At 32.0% G+C, this 22,039-nt stretch overlaps 1 long non-coding RNA gene across 1 annotated transcript; it reads left to right on the top strand.

The window, feature by feature from the left end:
• The first annotated feature begins 5,285 nt into the window (after positions 1 to 5,285).
• Positions 5,286 to 7,493, top strand: LOC110995443. The gene is made up of 2 exons (XR_002600253.2): positions 5,286 to 5,488; positions 6,558 to 7,493. It is a non-coding gene; the product is annotated as an uncharacterized LOC110995443 (long non-coding RNA).
• The last annotated feature ends 14,546 nt before the right edge of the window (positions 7,494 to 22,039 follow it).

Raw genomic sequence — 22,039 nt, 5'->3', positions numbered from 1 at the left:
TAGATACTCCTACTCGTATATGTCAAAATTCATTAAATCACGGGATTCATAACGCTTAGTTCCACTCCGATTACCTTAATATGTCGGTTTCGTAAATGTTAAAATATCAGTGTCGCTATAACCTTTTTAGGTTTGGGCCCCACATTTCTTTCTCCTCATGATCAATCAAATTGGCAAGTAGATGATCAGCCGCTTGTGTCCGACATAAGTTTTGGGTCTAAGGCATGCCGGTTTCCTTACGATATTTTCCTTCACCGTTCGTGCTGGTCGAACTTACGACCTCAGGAATGAGAATAGCACTGTGATGCCACTAGACCAACACTGCTTTCGTAAGTGTTGGAATGAAGTTGCTTATCGCGCGTTGTGAAAGGGGGCTAGACGGAAAAAATTCTTACGAAAAGTTGTAACGACACTTTTGCTATAGTTGTTGTTATTCACCGATTCTCGTCCGATCACCGAAGTTAAGCAACGTCGGGCGAGGACAGTAGTTGGATGGGTGACCGCCTGGGAACACCTTGTGATGTTGGCTTTTTTTTCGTAGGATAAGAAATGAAAATTATTTTTGGAATCACTGAACTAAATAAGTCTTATTTTGGTTTCGAGAGATCAAATATACACCAGAATAATTGCGAGGTTCCTAGTTTCCTAGCAAAATACAGTTACACCATCAACCTTTAACAAATATTAATTATAATAAATAAAAAAAGAATGTTTCAGGAAAATGTCATGAAATTCTGCGTATTCAAAACTAAGTGAACTGATATCACAATGAGAACAGCTTATACAAGAAGATGAATCAGATGAGACTGAATTAAAAGATATGAACCACGAAATATGCTTATTAATTGTGCCACTTAATTTATATTTAGGTTATTTTACAATTTAATCCCTGCGTAGCAAAACGACAACATCCTTCTTCCTCTTTTAAATTCCTGGTCTCTTAAAACTTTAATAGACAATATATTGGTGTTGAGAAAATCTATCATACTGTTATGATACCAATTAAAATATTAATTAATCGAAAGGAACTTTGTCCCATCCGGGTGTACCTTGACACCTCTCAAGTTTTTAAATATATAAACCTGTCAGCCAGGATTCAAAGGCATGAATTTACTAGGCACTACGTCAATCCAAGTATCTAAAGCAGACAGACTTTTATATACATTATGGCAATATGGCCGCCAATATACCTATGTTTTATATAACTATGAGTCGCTTAATTATACGAACAGTAAATTGGACTGTGATTTCGAATCAGCACTTTTGTATTTAAAATTGAATTTTGCTGTGCAAATGACATGCTATTAGTTTTTGGTAATCTGGTACTTATATATATCCTGGCAGGTTCGATTATTGATTGGTTGCCTAGTTTTAGAATTGAAATATGAGTACAAACTACGAACTTCAAAATGTGGTGATTATGACATCCAACATAGGCTAAATATTATTACGACTATTATTGATATTTTTCTTTTTATTTATTGATTATCTGTAAACATTAAATATAGGAAAGCCAACTAGAGGCTACTTTACCACCTGAATGATGACGTCCAGCAATTTGACACCACAGACCAAGCTCTTCAGCTAGTGTAGATTTAGCAACTAAAATAGCAATTTTAATAAATTTGAAAAGCCTAAGTCGTGATCAACAATGATTTTGTTCATAAGTCAGTTTTGTTAAGTAAAAAAAAACACTTATTTATCAGCAAAAAAAAACCAAATCCATAAACAAATGTCTTACACTCTGTGCCCGACATACCAGAGACTATAATAGTAGTTATATAATTTAAGTTTATTTTAACCGTACGTGCATGTGTTATTTTCGTACAGAGAAAAAAGGTATGAAAGTACGGAATTTGAAGTCTTCACTATAGGCTAACATTAATAATGTATATGTTACACATATACAGGTCCCTGAGAAATATATAAAGGTACATATTGAGCAAGCATGATAACAATTTTGTGCGTATGAAAAGATTTATATAGAAAAACAGTTGCCAGTCAGCCAGTCAGTTTCAGCTTAATTAATTTATATAAGGGCGTGCCAGTGCAAGGCTGAACTAATTCATATTATTACACAACACTTCATAATTAACAAGTGACGATATAAAATATTATACATGGTCGCGTGTCCATATGATAATAAGAAATATAAATAGTGAATTAAATGCCCGATATACTGTTGAAACACCGAATTCGCGTATAACCATCCGGAAGCACTGACGTAAAGAAACCTGTCAAACACCTTGTATGCACCAAATAAAAAACCCACCTGCTGGTTCCACCCCTCGTCTCAAGCCTTAGAAACACCTTAACTTTCACAGAACAAACTCTTCGAAGTTATTCGTAAAGGAACTGTCGACCAAATGCCATGAACAACCAGTCACACTCATTCATCGCCCTATTAAATTACACTTTACAGAATATTAATCCTTGTTCCGTATTGAATAGAGTTGAAAATATTTTATTGTATAATGTATAGGGGCGCATCTGTTCGGTTCTATTTGTGATTTACCCTAACATGTGGTAGGGTCTATTCGAATTTTAAAAGGAACAACTGCTATAACTGTTAATAAAAATGAATGGCGAATATAATGTGATAGTGTTGGTAAAACTGATTTTACAATTACAATTTTTCTACTTATAACCCAAGAAATATGCATTAAAATATTATAACATTTATTTCTCTGAAATTCCTCATAAAATACACGCTGATAAACGTCTAACATATTGTAGAGACATGGTATGGTTTGTGGAATCAGTTTCCGCTCTTAAAGTCATCATTGTGCGTATTTAAGAATCTTAATATATATATTTCTTGTGTGCGTGTGTATGTGACTGAACTCCTCCTAAACGACTGGACCAATTTTGATGAAATTTTTTGTGTGTGTTCGTGGAGATTCGAGAATGGTTTAGATTCACAATTTTGTCCGCTGGACAATGTTTTTTTTAATTAATTAGTAGTTGTTGATTTTGGAATGTTTTACATTGGTTCCGACAGACGGCGCTACCATCGCACTGTCAAATTTTAAATAATATTCGAATTTTAATTTTAGTCTGTCCCGACAGTTAGCGCTGCGATCAAATTAAAAAAAAGTTTTGTTATCATTGTGTTATTGTAGACCATGTGCTGGATCGTTAGATATTGTCATAACATTTGAATAATAATTTTCATCAAAATGGTCCAGAATGTTTTAGCTTATTAAAAAAAGTTTGAAATTTTCAAATTAAAGACGTATAGACAGGACAACGTCTGTCGGATCCGCTAGTACATTTATATTTCTGATTAAACAAAACTACACCTTATCAAATAGTTTCACTTTAAACTAAATTAACTGCTGGCATTTATTGCGGTCGTTGGCTGACTTTATTCGATTAGAAATCCCCAAATCAATGTATTTTTAGCCTTTAATTAACGGCTGTTTTCTACTAGTAAAAACAATTCAAAATCTATAGTAGTTTTGGTAAAAACTACAATGCTTTATTATATCTGCATAGATAATCATGCAATTATTATACACGCATAATTGTTTTTTAACGACAACTCAATGTAAGAGTTCAAGTTGCAAGTTCATCCAAGTTTCTTTTTTTTTTCAAATTGTAACGTTAACATATAAGTGTTCTCATGTAAGTGACTAATGTCTATTATGAGAATAAATGTCTATAAACCTAAGACTATTTTCATTTGTGTTTAGTCTTCTATATAAAGAAGTTGGGAAGGCGTTCTCCATGACAGGGGCCGCATCTTAGAGTAGCAAAACTACATATACATATATTGTTTTGGAGATATAGATTATAACACCAAAAATTGATGTAAATATTTATATCTATTTTTGTATGTATAATCTATGTCACTGATATGTAGAAGGATAATGGCTTAAATAAAATATTTATTATTAATTACGAAAAAAAGAAACAATATATATATTTTTTTTTTACAATACCAACCTGTGGACAGACCAGTACTGATTCTTAGCGCATTTGGTAGTCGGTTTTGACAGGATTTTTAATTTTTCATAATTATCATTCATTTTAATATCTTTTAACTTTAAGATATGGTTTCTCCAATTCATTAAGCTTCGTTAAGAAATCCCACAAAACTGCGGTTTTTACGGGTGTGTTTTATTCTCAATTGAAATAAAAAACTTAATAAGTTGTCAAATTTAACACCCACCGATCTTAGATTTGCTAACATATAGAAAACGAACAAGAACAACTGAAAATAATTTTTATGGAACCATTTCTTAGATTAACGCATTTGACTTAACAAATCAACTTTTTAACGCCCAAACTCAATCCATTTTTGACCATCTGAGATAGACATCTTAATCCAAATGTTGTAAAAAGTATGCCATTAATCAATCGACGGATTGTAATAAACATTTGTCGATACAAGCTATCCGTGGTAGATCGGATTGGTATCTGTGGATAGACCTTTGTATGAAAATGACAGTTCAACTGTGCCAATATACTATCTTGAATTTTTAAGTTCGCCAAAAATGAATTGTCTTTGTAGGGTTTGGTTGTTGGGATGCAGATAGGAGATCGATTGACTGTCACGGTCTGACAATCCACAATCTCGGATTATTTTCTATCTAAGATTGTAGATATATTATTGGGTTCCAGCGTAACACAATATAGATTAACCTGAATGCAGTTGGGTTGGGCAATTCAATACGATTAAAATATAGAAACTACTTTCAAAAAAGAATTTTACTATGAAAACTGTATTTAGAATTACTCTGAGTTATAAATATAAAGCTCTTATATTTTTACTTTCAGATGCAGTCATTAACTGAATGAATTTATTTAACTGAGTTTTTTCAGTTAAAGCAACGATTCTTCGGTTCTTATACAGTCCTTTTTAAATGGAAAATGTTTAATATTAAAATGATTAACAAAATTCTGCTAGGAAATCTGACATATTTGGAGAACTGTTTTGTCTATTTTAATATGTTGGTAATACTCAAAATGTTTACAACGGGCCAGTTAGAAACATTGCTAATGAAAACTTTTTCGAATTTAATTTTTTTCAACTCTTTGGTGAATGAGTGAAAAAGTGACTCATGTTGATATATTAAAAAAAAAGTTTATAAAAAATATCTTTCGTATGGAAGTGCTGGTAACCTTGACACAGATATTTTTCTAAGGGTTCCCAAATCGTACACGAACACATACGTACTTATAATGAATTAACACATTTAATTATTATCATAACGGAACCGAAGGTAGACGTGGAGTTCCTTGGTAGCAATGTCTATGGCTTTAAAAAATCATGATATCAGTACTACTACGTAGACAAAATCGCGTATAAACAAGATCACTGTACAGACATAAATAAAATAATTCCGTCATAACTCTTATCAAAGTCATACACATCAGTCGGCGTTGAGCGCACGCGGCGTTCAGTACCGGAAAAATCGTGACTGGAAAAATAATGAGTTAAATAAACTATATGATGTAGTGTATGAAATTGGATCGGACAATGGTGAGTTATAAACAAATTAAGATTTTATTATAAAATAATAATTATGTATATTAAGACGAATAAGACCTTGAATTAATGTCTATATATTCATAGAATAAAAAACTTCTAATTCATAAATACATACAATTCTCGTAGATAATTATTTTTGTTTCTATATTTAAAAATTGTTACGAGTGTGAAAAGGACAAAACATTAAATAGCAATTTGTAGCTTATATCACATTAAGACAGAAAACCAGTATTTAGAGTTACCAAGTCACTTTAATTGTCTTTTGCTTTATCGGCTCCTTTGCCTCATGCCATATAAAATCGCTAGTCTTAATATGTATAAATTACGCGTGATGTTGCTTGTCCGCTATGGACTCCTAAACTACTTAACCGATTTCAATCAAATTTGCACGCCGCATGCAGTTTCATCTAACTAAAAAGATAGGATAGCTTACGTGTGTCATTAAGTCCACATAAACGGCTGGATTCATTTCAAGGTTTTTGTAGGCGTTTGGGTGGACCCCTGGACGTTTTAGATTCACAAATCATGTCGGTAGATGGCGCTGCAGTCGGTATTTTCATACTTTGTTTAATATACTAATCGCTAGAAATATTATGCAGGACAATGTCTGTCGGGTCCGCTAGTATTATATAGATATTAAACATCAGAATAGTTGTAAAAGTTAACGTTACACTTTTTTCTTATTCCACATCAATATAGATATTTTAATAACTTTCTTATTTGTACTATAAACGAATCTAAAGGGTTTAGATCACTTGTCCTAAAACCTCAACATGAGTGTGTATTTTAAACTAGTTAAAGTACTTATAAGTGTAATATTATATGTTACGTAATGCAAAATATAATTTAATGTGTATTTACGCGTCTGCAAAAATAGAGCGGGGGTGGGAGTTCTGTACCACCCCAGTATGGTCTAGTGCCCACCCCAGAATGTCAGGTGACCGACGAGCCTAAAAAATTCAAGAGTAAATGAGAAACATGAGAAGAATAGCCCTTGATTGTTCTGTAAACTCTTGATTGTTCTGATTTCATTCGTTTTAAGAAGTAACTGTTTTTTCAGTCAATCGTAAAATCATGTGGACTTACTCAAGCGTGGACATCCCCGGACATCGTGTCTCTCGGACTGATCGTATACGAATCTACGTCTCCGAGTGCATCGTCTGCTTCTGTATTCTCTTCTTCATTGTCTGCGTTGGACTGCTCTTGTATCTATTCTTCCATCTTTATAGTACTGTCTCCAGTTCCCGGAAAGTTGCTGAGACCTTAATCGAAAGTTGAAGTATGACAATACATACACAAAACTATTGAATTGAGAACATTTATATAGCGATGTAAGAATGTATCATACTTTTCATAATAGTTTAATAGCCATTGAATCCATTACGGATCACAAAGGTATCAAAATTACCAGCCTCACTTAACATCGCTAGATGGGAAAATTTACTTTAAGTAGGTTCTAGAAGATTGTGGAAATGGACTTCAGGGATGCGTTCCTGTTAACCATAGAGCTCTAAGGAGGTCCACCACGAGGAATTGGTTTTAAATAAAATAAAATAAAATTCTTAAAAGGCTGGCAACGCACTCGCGAGCCCTCTAGCTTTGAGAGTGTCCATGGGCGGCGGTATCACTTAACATCAGGTGAGCCTCCTGCCCCTGTTCTATAAAAAAAATCAACAACTCTAATAAAATTCCTTGATATATTTGATAGTTTGGTAAAATGGTAATACTTCTATACTAATACTTCTTATTAAGAAAATTTAAAAAGAAATAATATTAAATTAATGTAATTAAGAAGCAACGACGAGCTAGTACAGCGCCGACTTTCTCAATTTAGAGAAGATAACTAGTTGTATAAAATGTGTATAAAAATAGACAGTCATGTGATATATAATATATGTAAATAGCTAGTTTATAATCATTTGCTACATAATTGAATTGTATGTTTTAAGTGATGTTATTTGTTAATAAATATTTTAAAATTGTTTGTTTTTGACTATCGAGAGTATTTCACTGTAAGATTATGCGTCCCTAGTAGTAAGCTTTGGAAGAGATTCATAGAAGTGACTTAATTTCCATTCCGATTTAATTAAAACGCATTATGTTTTATTTCTCTTTGACAGATATTTTGATGCCTCTTAATGACTTAAGAATGGTGATAATTAGAATAGCAGCAATCTTCCATTAACAGATGATTTTAGAAATATAAAGCCGTGTTTACCGATGTTATAATTAAATGCTTTTCTTCTCTTAATGTGAATAACACCATATTTACTAAGGGTTGAATGTGATTACTCTGTCGATGCGCGCAGTAAACATTTACGCATTCTTTGACGCCTTACATCCTGAGGCAATCGACATGTCTTAGACCCAAGCATCTACGACATATCTGGGTATAATCCCATATAAGGTTGTAGCCCCACTGAAAGTACCAAAAACAAATGACTATCCAATAATGTTCTAAATTCGAGTTTATTAAATTATTTTGAATCAGCTCTGTATACAAGTGTGATAAAATATTTAAATTACCTGCAATTAACATTGATGACAAGGTCGTTAAATATTTGTATTTTATATTATAAGATAGCATGGTAACATATGTGCGTCATATTTTACGCAATTTCTATTATGAATAATGACATAAATGGTTCATTTTATAATTTAACGTTCTAATTATTCCAATTTGGTGATATAAGCCATTTGTAACGAAAAATTTCATTTTTTTTAAATATAATTATCAAAATATTTACATTATTACAATACAAATATTTGAACCGGAAAAGTGTTGACAAACAAAAAACAATATCAGCAAGAGCTCCAATTTGCTTCGTGAACTTTAACATAACGGAAATAACTGATAAATAATTAAGATAACATAACCATATTCATTTTTCCTATTATTAAAAAAAACTCGTTTGAACGAAAATAACCATACTTATCTATTTTTTTATCACAGTGTAAACCTGTTTCGACAGAAAGACAAACAGTTCCTTAATTATAAATGGAATTAGACAAATTAAATAAAAATTAGAATTAGAATCTATATTTAAAGAATCATTTATTTTCGAAAACATTTTCGCAACTCTTATACCCACATTGGTCAACAGTGATATTAGTAAAGACAAAAATGGCATAAAAAACTTCTATTTTAAAAAATAACTGTCAAGGTTCTATGAACTAGCCAGAAGCCTGAAGAAGCCACTATCAGATTTCGTTCTTCAGAGTATTTTAAACATCACTAAAGTGTGAGGGAGTGCCATGGCGATCCTCGAAGGACCTATTATAATAAAGGATTGGCACGTATGATAAGATTTATTCTGAGATTCAAAGACGTTCTTGTAAGATGGTTGACGGAGCAAATTTAGCTACGGCTGTATAGTCTACTAGCCCGGAGCTAGGATGTGTTGTAGCTAAATTTGCAGATTTGCGCATTAAGAAACAATGTCAACGTGAACCGGAAGTCTGGATTCTTTCTTTCTTATGATCACAGAGGAAACGTTTTGAATATATATAATGTGTGAAGAATAAACTGTAATAATTGCAAAAAAAATATATCATCAATCAGATTTAATTTAATTTACTAAACGCAGTGAAGTATTTCAAAGCTTTATTCGTGTTATCATTATTACTTTTATATTATCATTATTATTTATTTATTTAACCATCTCCATTTTTACATTATGCCATCAGTAAGTGTAAACTGAGCCCGAAATTGACCGTAAGCGTTTCTGCATTCATATATGAACTATATATTTGTATGCAGAAGATATGAGTGATGGATTTTGACACATGGGAGTAAGTGCATAGTTCGTGCTAATTCTAATTTCTGAATGTCAGGTTTGAGTCAATACTTAGCGATAATATTACTATTTTAAATCGAATACTGTTTGATATTTGATGTTAGGTTAATATATATATATAGCTTATTAAACTTTAAAATATACAAAGTATAGTCTTTGCAATGCAACGCCTAAAGAAATGTACCGAAATCCAGAACTTATGTCTTACTTACGTCAGATTAACAAAAACAACGCAGAATAAGTATCATTTCAGTTAAGGAATCGGTAAAAACTGCAAGTACTACAGATAACATGTGTCTATTATCTAAAGACAATAAACTATTATCTGTATTTATTTGAGCGCAAAACAAAAGGATTACGTAAAGGCGTAATAAATTTAATGTAATAAAATCATAGTCACTGGTTTGACAAGATTGTTCTATTATTTATATTAAGTCTGGGCCGCATATTTACTACAATTATTATTTTCGTTTGCTATTATTTGTACCTAATTTATATTTGTGTAACAATATAAGCGACTTCTTAGACAAAACGTCCCCTCAGGAGTTGTGTGCTGCGATATTGCGAAGTTGCATGGATCTGGTTAGCGTTGCGCCTTATTAATTAAGTAATACTTCTTTTGGCGCGTTAAAGAAAAATGAAGAGCGTAAATTTTTACGATGCGCGTGCACACCGCCACAAAAAACCGACACCCTGAAGTTAGCATAGTCAAAATTTTAAAATAAATGTCCATTTCTTTAATTAGATAGAAATAATTTTTGTAAAATTTAAAAAATAATTATTTAACTAGGTTATTTTAAAACTTTAAATGTATTAAATACTTGTTAGTATCATTTTTTTCCACAAACCTAGAATAAGACGAAAGAAATTTTTTTTAATCTTTTTCTACCAAAGAAGTATAATATTATAGTGTCCTAACGTGTATGTAACACACACATGACACATGTTTTAACAAGTATTGATTGTCCTAATTTTAACATTTGTGATGATTGACAGTGTAACATTAATAAAATGTTTATTGTCTTCATTGTCCTATTTTCTGTTTCTTCTTCTTAAATTAGCATCCGTTCCTAGAGGATAAAGGGTTAAGGCTTTGCAAAAAAGCAAAATACATTTTTTACATACACGAAGCCCTCTAATGGTTGTACGCTCCACTAAACAGAATTACTAAAATATGCTGCAGGGCCTGAATAATCTAGATATTTTTTCGGATGATTCGATTATAAGCGCCGGAAGGGCATTCTGTTATCACTCTTTCAGATTATTTTGCTATACTTTGTTATTTAAAGTAAACATCCCCACCACGCTTAGGTTCTAATTTATACAATTATCTTATCTTGTTTTCTTATGTGAAAATAAATAATGAATTATCTTAGCTTTCGTTTCGCTAAAGAACGGAATAAAAAACTAATATTCTTGCGAGAGAAATCAATTGCATCGGATTGTACCCTGAAGGGAATTGATAATCTACAGCAGTGCGATATTGATGACAGAACAAACTCACTTTTACTAGTAAATCGAAACTGATTCGTAAAATCTCAATTTATCTCATTTCTCATGTCGCAAAGAGGGTGGTTTGGAAGGGATCGCTTAGTAGCCGCCTTCCTTATATATATGTCGCAGCTAACTAGCTCAGCCGTTTAATAAACAGCCTAGCCGTTTAACTAACAGCCTGAAACATGTTCAGCGAGTTGATCAAACAGCTAGGCAAATGAATGATCGGTGACGTTTAATTACTTGCCTAGCCTGTTGACTGTTAATTTAAACATAATTAGTAGCCTAAGCGATTGGATCGGTTAAACCTCCGCCCGTTGCACTATGTGCACTTAACACTTAGAAAAAATCGTACACAAAAACAATGGTACCCCTTAATAATAATAGAGCTTCTAAAATTGTATAACGAATACGTTGCCTTTTACATAATTAATATTTATTTGTATGGTTAGTTTATATAGATATGCTTAATATATACTTATTGTATTTAATAATTAGAATATAATAACACTTCTATTGTAAGCCTTTCGATTGACCTCAATATTTACCGCGAATGCGCTGGCCAATCACAGAAACTGCTTGATCTGTGATACTTTATACTTCATACAACAATATCCGGTGATTTACACAATAAATATATTTTTATAAATCAGGCCATTTAATAAATGCTTTGTATTATTAATATCTAAATAATGAGTTCTTAAAATAAATAAATTCTTATAAGTAATGTTTTGTAAACAGGTTTGTTAACAAGCCCATGTTGTTGATTTCGGTCGGGGGTTCGGTTGGGCATTCTAAATAAGTGTGCAAATCTATAGTTCTTATCTTTAAAACAACATGGTGCATTACTGGCTGGGAGAAACCTGACAAAAGGTATGTATGTCAATCAGTTTCAGTCAAATAGGTGACACTTAAGTTACTTATGTTTTCTCTTTTAAGTTAGTCTAGTTCGTAATTAATTAATTAAATAATGTCTTAGAGCAGAAACAATTTATTTAAAAAATTTTTTTGCCGTGGAGTGGAAGTAATTAAATAATCTCAATGTATGAATTAAAGACGAGGTACTTGCCGTGGTTAGAGCCTCGTCTTACATTGGGCGTCTTACGTGGGAGCTGCAGCTTCAAAAGAAAATACTAATAATAATAAATTACACAAATATGAAAACAAGAGGTGTATTTTCCCTTTTTTTATAACATCGTTCAGAGAATCAGTTTTAAATATACCAATCAAACAAACCTATCACGAACCAAACATGTATATTATGCAACATTTTTCATCTATGTTTAAACTACGCCGAACGCTGTTGAACGTGTCACGAATTTTAAATATTCTTCATCCCAAACATAACTAATAATAAAAAAATGATACAATTTTAGCACACAAATAAATTCGCTTGGAAATAAAATTGTAATTAGTACATAAAATTAAAATATGAAATAAATACTGACTTAATATGCAATATGCTTATTATTCAAATGCATAATTATATGCAATTTTGTGAAACAGATTAAAAGTATAGTAAAACAAAATCTCAGGTGTAATGTGTGACGATGACCAATTTATGTTTCACCGCTACATTTTTTTTCAATAAATAAATAAAAGTAAAAATGACTAGCGTACAGACGGGCTACACGTCTTTTCACACGTGAACAAGACAAGATTTTTTAAGCTATTGCATTGATTTTATGAGCGCGGTGACCGAATCAAGAAATTCCGTAACAAAAATAAAAACCTAACACACGATGACGTAATAAAGGTGCGGCCAGTATGCGTTAGAGCGGGACAGCACGCATACTGCTTATTCACATCTCTCTGAATAGGCCAGTGATGTAGCGTAAGTGCGGCGGTACACGGTAGAGTGAGACAGACTATATTATAGGCGTGTTAGTCAGAGTCTGGTAGAGTGGTAGAGTCCTAGTTTGAATTAATAACAAAAAAATAAATACTGCATATATAAAAAGTAAATAAATAATTATAATTGCATAAGTTGATCAAAAATGCTATGCAATAGTTTTACCGCGGCAGTCCCCAAATGCCACACGTTTTTTTTATGGATCAAACTATTATTAACGCAAACCTAACCGTGGCACAGGTTTGCCTGACTCGTACCTAATTTGAAACATTGCAATATAACCTATCAATTCAATGTAAAAATTTATATGATCATATTTACAGAGCTGTTCATACACGAGTCGATAACAGCGGTACAATGTTGAATGAAGTTTAAAATTCATATCATGTGCAGTGGAGATATGTTTGCGCTGTTACTTTGTAATTAGTGATATATTGTCAACTATTTCTAGGGACATGTTGAGATTTTATTATCATGCTCTGGACCGGATATGGAAGTAACAGATTCAAACTTCTGTTGATAGGAAATGTTTGATAGGAAACCTCATCATGTCCGCATCTATATTACGTCATTCTAATGATACCCTACCCCTACTACTTCCACTACTAGTGCCTAGTGATGTGCGATTCTGAAACCTAAGATGGCAGGCAAACGCCTCCGCTCCTAAACATACACAAAGTGAGAAAAGTACACTCTAATGGTTGAGAATTCGTATAGTAGTTACATATTAGAACATTAAATGGAAATTCTGTCGCATAACATATTATGCAGTAAACGCAGATTTTTTATTAATTTAGATTATTATTAGCACGTATACAAATTTATATTCACACTGTTTACACATTGTATATGTATTTGTATTTCTATATATATGTACATTAAGGCTAAGGCTTAATTCTATCGTATTAGGTTCTTAATAACAACGTCATCGGCTGTTGCAAATATCGCTTTTTACGAAAAAATATGAGTATTCTCTTGATGTCGGTATAACATATTTTGTACATGAAGACGATATTATGTTTTATAAACTATATAATACATGAGCTGTTTTAATTTGAATCATATTGTTATAGCGAATTGATAGTACACAAAGTGAACTGTGTGAATAGGTCAAAACGTTTATTGACGCCTCTGATAACAGGAACGATGTTCTTAAGACGTCTTAAAATTGCATCATAGATAATATATCCCGATTTATTTTTTTAAATTAATTTTTCATATGTAGTAGGTAGACTTGCTGACTATAGCCAAACATCTGGAAAGGATTGGAGAAGATCCTCACTCAAAAGGGTCCATATCCACGGGCGCCTAACATACTAACATTTAGATATTAGATTACTACTAACAACATTTGAAATGTAAATAAAGAAGGCGTTATTATTTAATTTTTTCCTTTATTTGTAATGTCGTTTCACTCCATGCTGGTTCACCCAAAAATATATATCTCTGTTAAGTTTAAACTATCCACCATCTCGTGAATATCGAGTGAGAAGATCGAAAAGAATAAAACCATTTGATGTATTTGTCTACGGTAGTCTTAAGTTCTAATCAGTGATAAACACAAGAAAATAAATATTAAAAAAGCAATCATTTATTCATTTAGGTTAATTCAAAAAAAATATTCATGTAGGTTACATAATGTACACTTATAAACGTCAAAAAAGAAATATACATTAAATGCTTCTAATTTTACATTTACTGCCAGTTCTCAAATCAAGGGCGTAGAACGAACGAGAAGAACTAACTAACACTCCGCCACTGTTTAATCGCCAAATTTTTTGTTTTAAAATATGTTTGTAAGGAGCTGCAACCATTACACACTGTTTCACGTCATTAAGTACATAATATTTAAGTAATAATAAAAGCATAAAAATCAAAGATTTGTCCTCACTGAATAACACATAATAGTTGAAATAACTAACATCACCGCATACACGAATGTAAGTACGACCAGTCACAAAAAGCACCCGTTCACAAGCATGATTCATGGCCAACCGTCAGCTAATATCCTTATTAGTAAATTAGGTACAAACTTAAATTACTTATTAGTTTTACGTAAGACTAGATAGTAATTTTCCATGATGTCCTAATGAAGGTTCATGTATTTATAGTGGGTTACTTTTTACCATACTAACCTAAAATTCTTAAGACAGACACTTTGTATACGTATAATCAAGACATGAAGTTGAATACGTGTTTCTTGGGCAAATCGATCAAAACCCTTCCCACGCAATTCACATATTCCGCGTTTATAGTATTTCATTATATTTTTTAATTAACTATAAGCACAGTAAAAATAGTTTAATTATTAACAGAATCAAACTTAATGTTTTTAAATAAGACGTATTAATGAAAACCTTCAATATACATTTTATTTTTCAAAAGCACTTATTTTCTTTTCATACTCCACAAATTAAAAGTATTAAAAATATATTTCAGAGGAAATTCAACGTTTTCATTACAAGTTCATTAAGTTCACGGTACAACGACAGCCTTTGATAAATACTGAAATTGTACTGAATATTAATAAAATTCACTGCGTTTTTTTTTTAATATTAAAATTATTCACCGTAATGTGTTACTGAATAAAGAGGTTTTGGAATGAAAAACTTTGTATATGAACATTGTATTCTATCAGAATTTAAAGATATACTACCTAATTATAGAATAAACGCCCGAACCCAATAATTAATCCACAATCTCAGATTATTTTCAATTCCAATAACCAAACCCTACGAAAACAATCCATTTTAGGCGACGGATAGAATGCAATCTCTTCGCTCTTTACACTCATGTTGGATAATCAATATAAACCAAATAAAGTAAATCAAACCTTACAAATAATATTAAAATATACATGTCTATATTTAAAACATATCAAATAACTTTTAAGTTATTTTAAAAACTGGTGTAAGTTAAAATCTTAAGATAAGATATTGGCACAGCTGAACTGTCATTTTCACATAATGTTCAATCTTCCATTGATATCTTGTATCGACAGATGGCGATTACAATGCGTCGATTGGTTATTTGCACACTTTTATCTATATTTGCTTTAAGTTGGCTATCTCAGATGGACATAAATGGATTGAGATAATATGTTATTGGGTTTGGGCGTAAGACAATAAAACATAAACTAAAGGTATCTACGGCATTGCCGTAGTTGCTACCATGGTTACGTGTTTCATAGTAAGAATAGTTACTATGGTAGCAAAATCTCCATGTTTTATTTCACGACCTATCAAGGTTATACGAAAGCATAACAATCCTAAATAAGTTCAAGATCCCTGTTACCGTTATTTGTTTTTAAAGTGCCATTAGAGTGATAGGGACAAAACATTTTACTATTTATAATACGTATAAAATAAGGATTATATTATGTTTATATGTTTTTCGTTTTGTGTTATAAATTAAAAATGTATATAAATATTGTGATTTTTAAAGGTAAATTTATAAAGAAATACTAATATAAGATCAATAAATCGTCGTAAAGACTGAGAATGAACGATAACGGGTACAGTAGTAAGGTAAGATGAATTTTACTGTAAAATATACAATATTCTATTACAATGTTGGCAACATTGAATAAGTCACAATATGATATAACTCTTATCTACATCTTTATGATGCAGTGGAAAACATCACGTTTAAATCATACCTATTAGAAATAATCATGAACTGTTATACAAATTATTTTTCCATGCATTACGGCACGTTGTAATTTCATATATACAGACATAGTTTATTTCATTTCATTACTTAACTGATACGAAAATTGTTTGTCAGATGACTTAGTTCATTCGCTCCTTAATTTGCTCCAAAACTTGTCTTTGACTTATCTGTGGCTGATTTTTCATTGTTAAAAAAAGTATCTTTTGAAAAACTATGTTCCATTTTTAAATTATATATGAGTATATATTCAGTGTTCGATTTTGAAAATACCCTGGATCTCTTCGGCCAATCGGTGTCTTATTAAGATTACATACCTTAGAAAACTTATTTGAGCGTATAATATTTTAAATAGAATTAAAAACCATTGTTATAGCAATGATATGGAATGAATAAATGGTAATTAGGCGTTGTAAAAACTCCAACTTAGACAAAGTAAATAAGCGTCTAAAAACTATTCAGTATTTTCGAATTTAGAACAGCAAATTTGCTGATAGACTGTACCGTGTTATTTTTCGTTTTACCCTTCAGTTATTTTCATTAGCCGGCACTCAATAAGTTACAAATTGCATGAGATTTTCCATCATTTCGTCGTGATTACCGTTCGGACAAATGCAAAACTCATAACGATGTTATTCGCATTTCATTTCAATGTTTGCAACCATATTAATTAGCCACAACCTATGTAATATAAGCAGACACATACAGACTGTGTGCGATTATTGACCTTATTTTAATGTATTTAGAATCACTAATTGACTGCGTGCTCGTTCGTGTAAGTTCATCAAAAATGACAGACGAGGTGAAATTGACCTGACACACTGTTGATTTTTGGACTTGGTGAGTCGAAACTTAGCGCATTTTCTTTCGCCGTCCGTACCTATATTAATATTTCTGTCTTCAAATTATCATCATCAACCTCTTTATTTGGTCCATTTCTAGGTTCGTAGGGTTTCTCTGTTTTTCTTTAGTCCGTCCTGCACTGGCTTCTCTGTATACACCATTATATTCATATTTAGTTTTACCAGCTAACTGTTGAATGGACTCCCGGTGGGGGCTTCCCTGGCTGATACGACCTCCAACTGTTAAAAGAAAGGGTCCTCCTACCTCAAAGCCCTGCAACGCATCCGCTAATGGTGGGATGCCATGGACACCCAATGGGTGTCTATGGGATGACTACCGTTATTAGGCGTCGCGTAGTCCCTTTTGCACCCTGTTCTATAAAAAAACATATGAAATAGGATATGTGCTTTTTGTGTAATCAACACATTCAGGATACCATATGCCTTATATAATGAAAAATCTTTCCAGCCAGTGTTCGAACCAGGACTCAAACAGGACCCAGAGTCGCACGGTAGTCGCAAACTGAAACCGCGAGGATTATAGATTAAATTATTTAAACCGGGAGATAAATTAATCGAAGCTGAAACGAAACTGTTGTTAATTCTGCTGAGAGGAAATTGAACTGTCGTTGTAATTTCCTATCGATGTTAAAAAATGTTGTACTTTACATTTAAATTATTGTAGTTTATTTTAATCATAAATAGGTAAATATAAGTCAAATATATGAATGTATAAAGAATTGTATATAGTGTTTAAGTTCGATTTCCAGTAAAACAAATATCATCTTGGATTTTTAGCAGTAACCCAAGAAACAAAGAAATGTAGGAGTTTTTGTAAAACCTAATACATAGTTTAATAAAAAATATTGGAAAAGGAAATCAAGCCCGAACAATCAGTTGAACTGGCCACAAAGGACAGACTTGGCCATCAACCCGTTCCAAACGTCTTGCGGATGCTTGAGGTGATTGCGGTGACTTGCTTATGCCAAGCACTAAAGAATGCTACTCTCTTTTCTTAAAGGCCCTATGTTGATGGCTTTGGAAATACCAATACTGGCAGCTGACTCCAGAAAGAGATGGTGCGCGGTAAAAAGTGCTCCCGAACTATCGCAATTTAGACCCCTTCCACATTTGTAATGGCTGTGATTTTATCATTCAGCGTACTCCAAATTCTCACGAATGCTATTTTAACCAGAGTATGAAATGTTGAATAAGCTTGTTCAGTCACACTGGCCCCTTCCCTTCCCTTCTACATGGAAAGAACTGGTGCTGCTGTGATAATACAACGGTCTAGGCTCCGAATGCGATTTTGTCCCATTCGGTGTCGTCATAAGGTTAGTCGACATTAAAGGAGGCTAAAGAGTTGGCAGGTACCTTGGACAAAGAATTAGTCTAGGTATTCAAAAGGAGGACGGCGCCTATATCTTCGGAACCTTGCCTAAAGGGTCTGCCTTTAATAATATATTTTAGTGATGACATTTTAAGATTAGTTATTCTATTACAGTTATTTTATAATATACGTAATATGTTATTATTTATTCATATAAATATATAATATTTGTAAAGCAATATTACCTTAGTATTTTCTGCGAAGACTTTTTGAAAGGCGCAAAAAATTAATATAATCTAACGCCTATGAAATAATATCTAAAATCTTGTGAACGTTAACGCTCGTAAAGTTTCTTCTTCTCCTTCTTCTTCTTCCTCAAAAAAGTGGGTCAAAAGCGGATACAATTGCCTCGATCAAAGATTATTTATTTTATTGACTAGGAATAAAATTAATTATCTTTTCAATTGAATTCTACAAAAAAGCGCGATTAATTGAACGTGTACTTTTTTAAATGTGTTATTAATGTTCCTATACCTGAATCTATCAATTAAGTTTAATAATTGGCCTTTAATGTTCCAAAAAACCTTGTAGCGTATCGTAGATACACACGAAAAATGTACATACTATACTGTGTAGTATTTTCTATAAGATTTTGATGTATGTGGCAACATAAATACAGGACACTTAGAAAAGAAGAAAACAGACGTCACTCACAACAGAACATCCCATAACCTACCAACTACTACTATTTTATTACTTGCTTTTAGTATTAAAATAAACAGATATAAACACGATATAACATTATTTCAAGCGCTTTTCAGCGACCGTGTTCAAAGGGAGTTTATTTAAATGTGTAGTACTTGTATAACTGAGACAATATTTTGCTTATAAAGCAGTATGAAACAAACTATAAACACTATATTTATAACCATCTTTACGAACATATAACATAGACAAATCGATTAAAAGTGTAGGCCATGACTTATATCTTACACACTGAAAAGAAAATGTACCAACTTAAATGAATAAAGACTATTATTATGACTGTTTAGCGTTAAAAATTTACTATTATCGCTGTATTCACAAAAAAATAGTTAACAATTATCACACTCTCTTGCTGCTTAAATATACTTTGAAAGACAATGAACGAATGTGACCTAAAACGAAGTAAAGTATGGTGTAAACATATATCTAAATATTAAATCATATAATAAAAAAACACTTCTAAATTTGTTAGGAAATAGATAGATACTATTATCGGATAAACAAATTTTAAAATACAAGTCCGAAATAAAGAGTTTTAACAATTTGAAATGCACTCTAATATAAAGCTTAACAGTTCCGAATATACTAATAAATTATGTAAATATTAACTTATAGATTTGCCATTAAAATAGAGTACGTACGTACTTAGGACAATTAATAAGCAAAGACTTCAATACTTTTAGAATTGATTGAAGATATTCTCAGTACTTCCAACATATTCGATTAATTGATTAATCGACTATTTTACAAACTTCATTCATCAATCGTAGTTTTCAAAAAGTTGGTTCCATAGTGGTAAAAAAATTTTCACTACTACATACATATACATAGTTTACATTTTTAACATACAACAGCTCTAATCCTCGTTTCTAAACGTTAGTCTTTTTACTATCATGTTTTTTCTATATGTACACGATTGCACATTTTTCTTCATAAGTTAATTTCCGTTCAATAAATAGATAAAATTTTGAATTGAAAAACTAAATTAGCTTTGTAGAAATCGATTAAATATATTGATAACATTGTCATGAATGTAACCTTTATAAATTCAAAGGAAATATGTAAAAAATTGCTGAAGTTACAGTTAATAAGTATTGGATATATTCAAACTCAAACTCCAAATATCTTTATTCATATAGGTAAACAAGTACAAAAACAAAGTATAAATGTCAAAAATATTAAATTTATTGTAAATTTACATTTACTACCAGTTCGCAATTCAAGGGCGTAAAGCGGGCAGGAAGAACTGGCAAGAAACTTTCCGCCACTCTTTTCAGAAAAGAAATACTACTATGTCCCTCAGCTTACTACAGGCGTCTTGAGAGATTTTTTTTCTAAAACTGACAAGCAAGGTTATTATTGTGTTAGTTACAATTGTGTCCTATATAATATATGTGTAGTTTAGCTCTATAGTATATTCAATAATACTCTCTTTTTTAGGGGCAAGAGTCTCAAAAATACGCTTATATGTATGTATAAGAAATTAACCGTCAGTATTGCGGTGGATATCTGATAGCTTAGTGGGTCGAAGTACTTAGTAATTCTTAAAGCAATGAATTCAAGCCATGGTTCCAGTGTGTTTCCTTTTATGCCGTTCCTCATTATATGAAAACGTCAGAAACCGGTGTATCTAGACATTTGCGCGTAGGTGCACAAAAAACTGTTCCAACGACAGGTGTATTTTCACACTGTTACAACGCTTGTCAATCTATTTTCATTTCGTCAATCTTAGTCTTCCGGGTTAATGATCTCTCACAAAAAACTTCGGTCAATATGCTTTTGTTAATTATCTGCGTATGGCTAACAAGTAACAGTGGATTCTTACATGTGTTGGAACTCTTAGTAACAATGACGCATTACTAGCCGTGACTAAAATAAAAATATAAATGTTTTCTCACTGTCCATTAGAGGGAAATTCACAGATCATTGATGTTTCGCTAGCGTAGTTTCCTACGACCACCTTTTGTTAGAAGCTCGGTCTCGGATCGTATATACACTTGCATGGAGGCCAGGAAGCACACTGGTAAACAAAGTATCCAGAGGCACCTTCGTCAGCAAAGAGTATTATAAAATTCCTCTGGTTAAATCCTCCTCTATTATAATCATATATAGCATTTATTTATATGAGTTCTGTGACGAACTAGACACCGTGTATATATGACATTACTTTGCTTTTACTATTGATTAAATGATAATTGTATTGGTCAGACAACAACCTTATTAATAAAACCTGAAGTCTAATTGCTCTATAAAGTATTCATCTGTCGCTTTCCATCACAAAACAATCAATGGCGCCAAAAGCTTTTTAGGTCTTGGCCTCAGATGATGATCATTTGTCAACCTAACAGTCAAGTAGGTGATCAGCCTCCTGTGCACCCTTCGACAGAACTACTACTTTAAGAAGAAGAAATGGCTTCTTTAGCATTCAAATCATATCTTTTAGGCAGAACTTAACCCGTATTTAACGTTACGTACCAACTGGAAAAGGAATTACAAAATATGTTTGTTATTTACTCTATTAAGTATTAATTCATTTTTGCTGAACGTCGCGAAGCGCATTACATTGGCCCCTTCTATTAAAACTGACAGAACAGAACTGACTGGAACAGACAAAAGTGTACCGGATAAATATTAATTTATATTTTTAACTCTCATATACCTCGTGTCTACTTCGGGCATATTTTTCAACCTTTTTTGAAGACTTAACAATAATATACTTGAAAAAAAATCACTTTAAGGTTTTATATACAGATTTGTATTTTACGAAAAAGAAAAGATTCCATTCGTTATTAA

The sequence above is a fragment of the Pieris rapae genome, chromosome 21 (assembly GCF_905147795.1).
Source record: "Pieris rapae chromosome 21, ilPieRapa1.1, whole genome shotgun sequence".
Lineage (NCBI taxonomy): Eukaryota > Metazoa > Arthropoda > Insecta > Lepidoptera > Pieridae > Pieris > Pieris rapae.
Note: the sequence above shows the minus strand (reverse complement) of the source record. Positions and strands in the feature narration are given on the sequence as shown.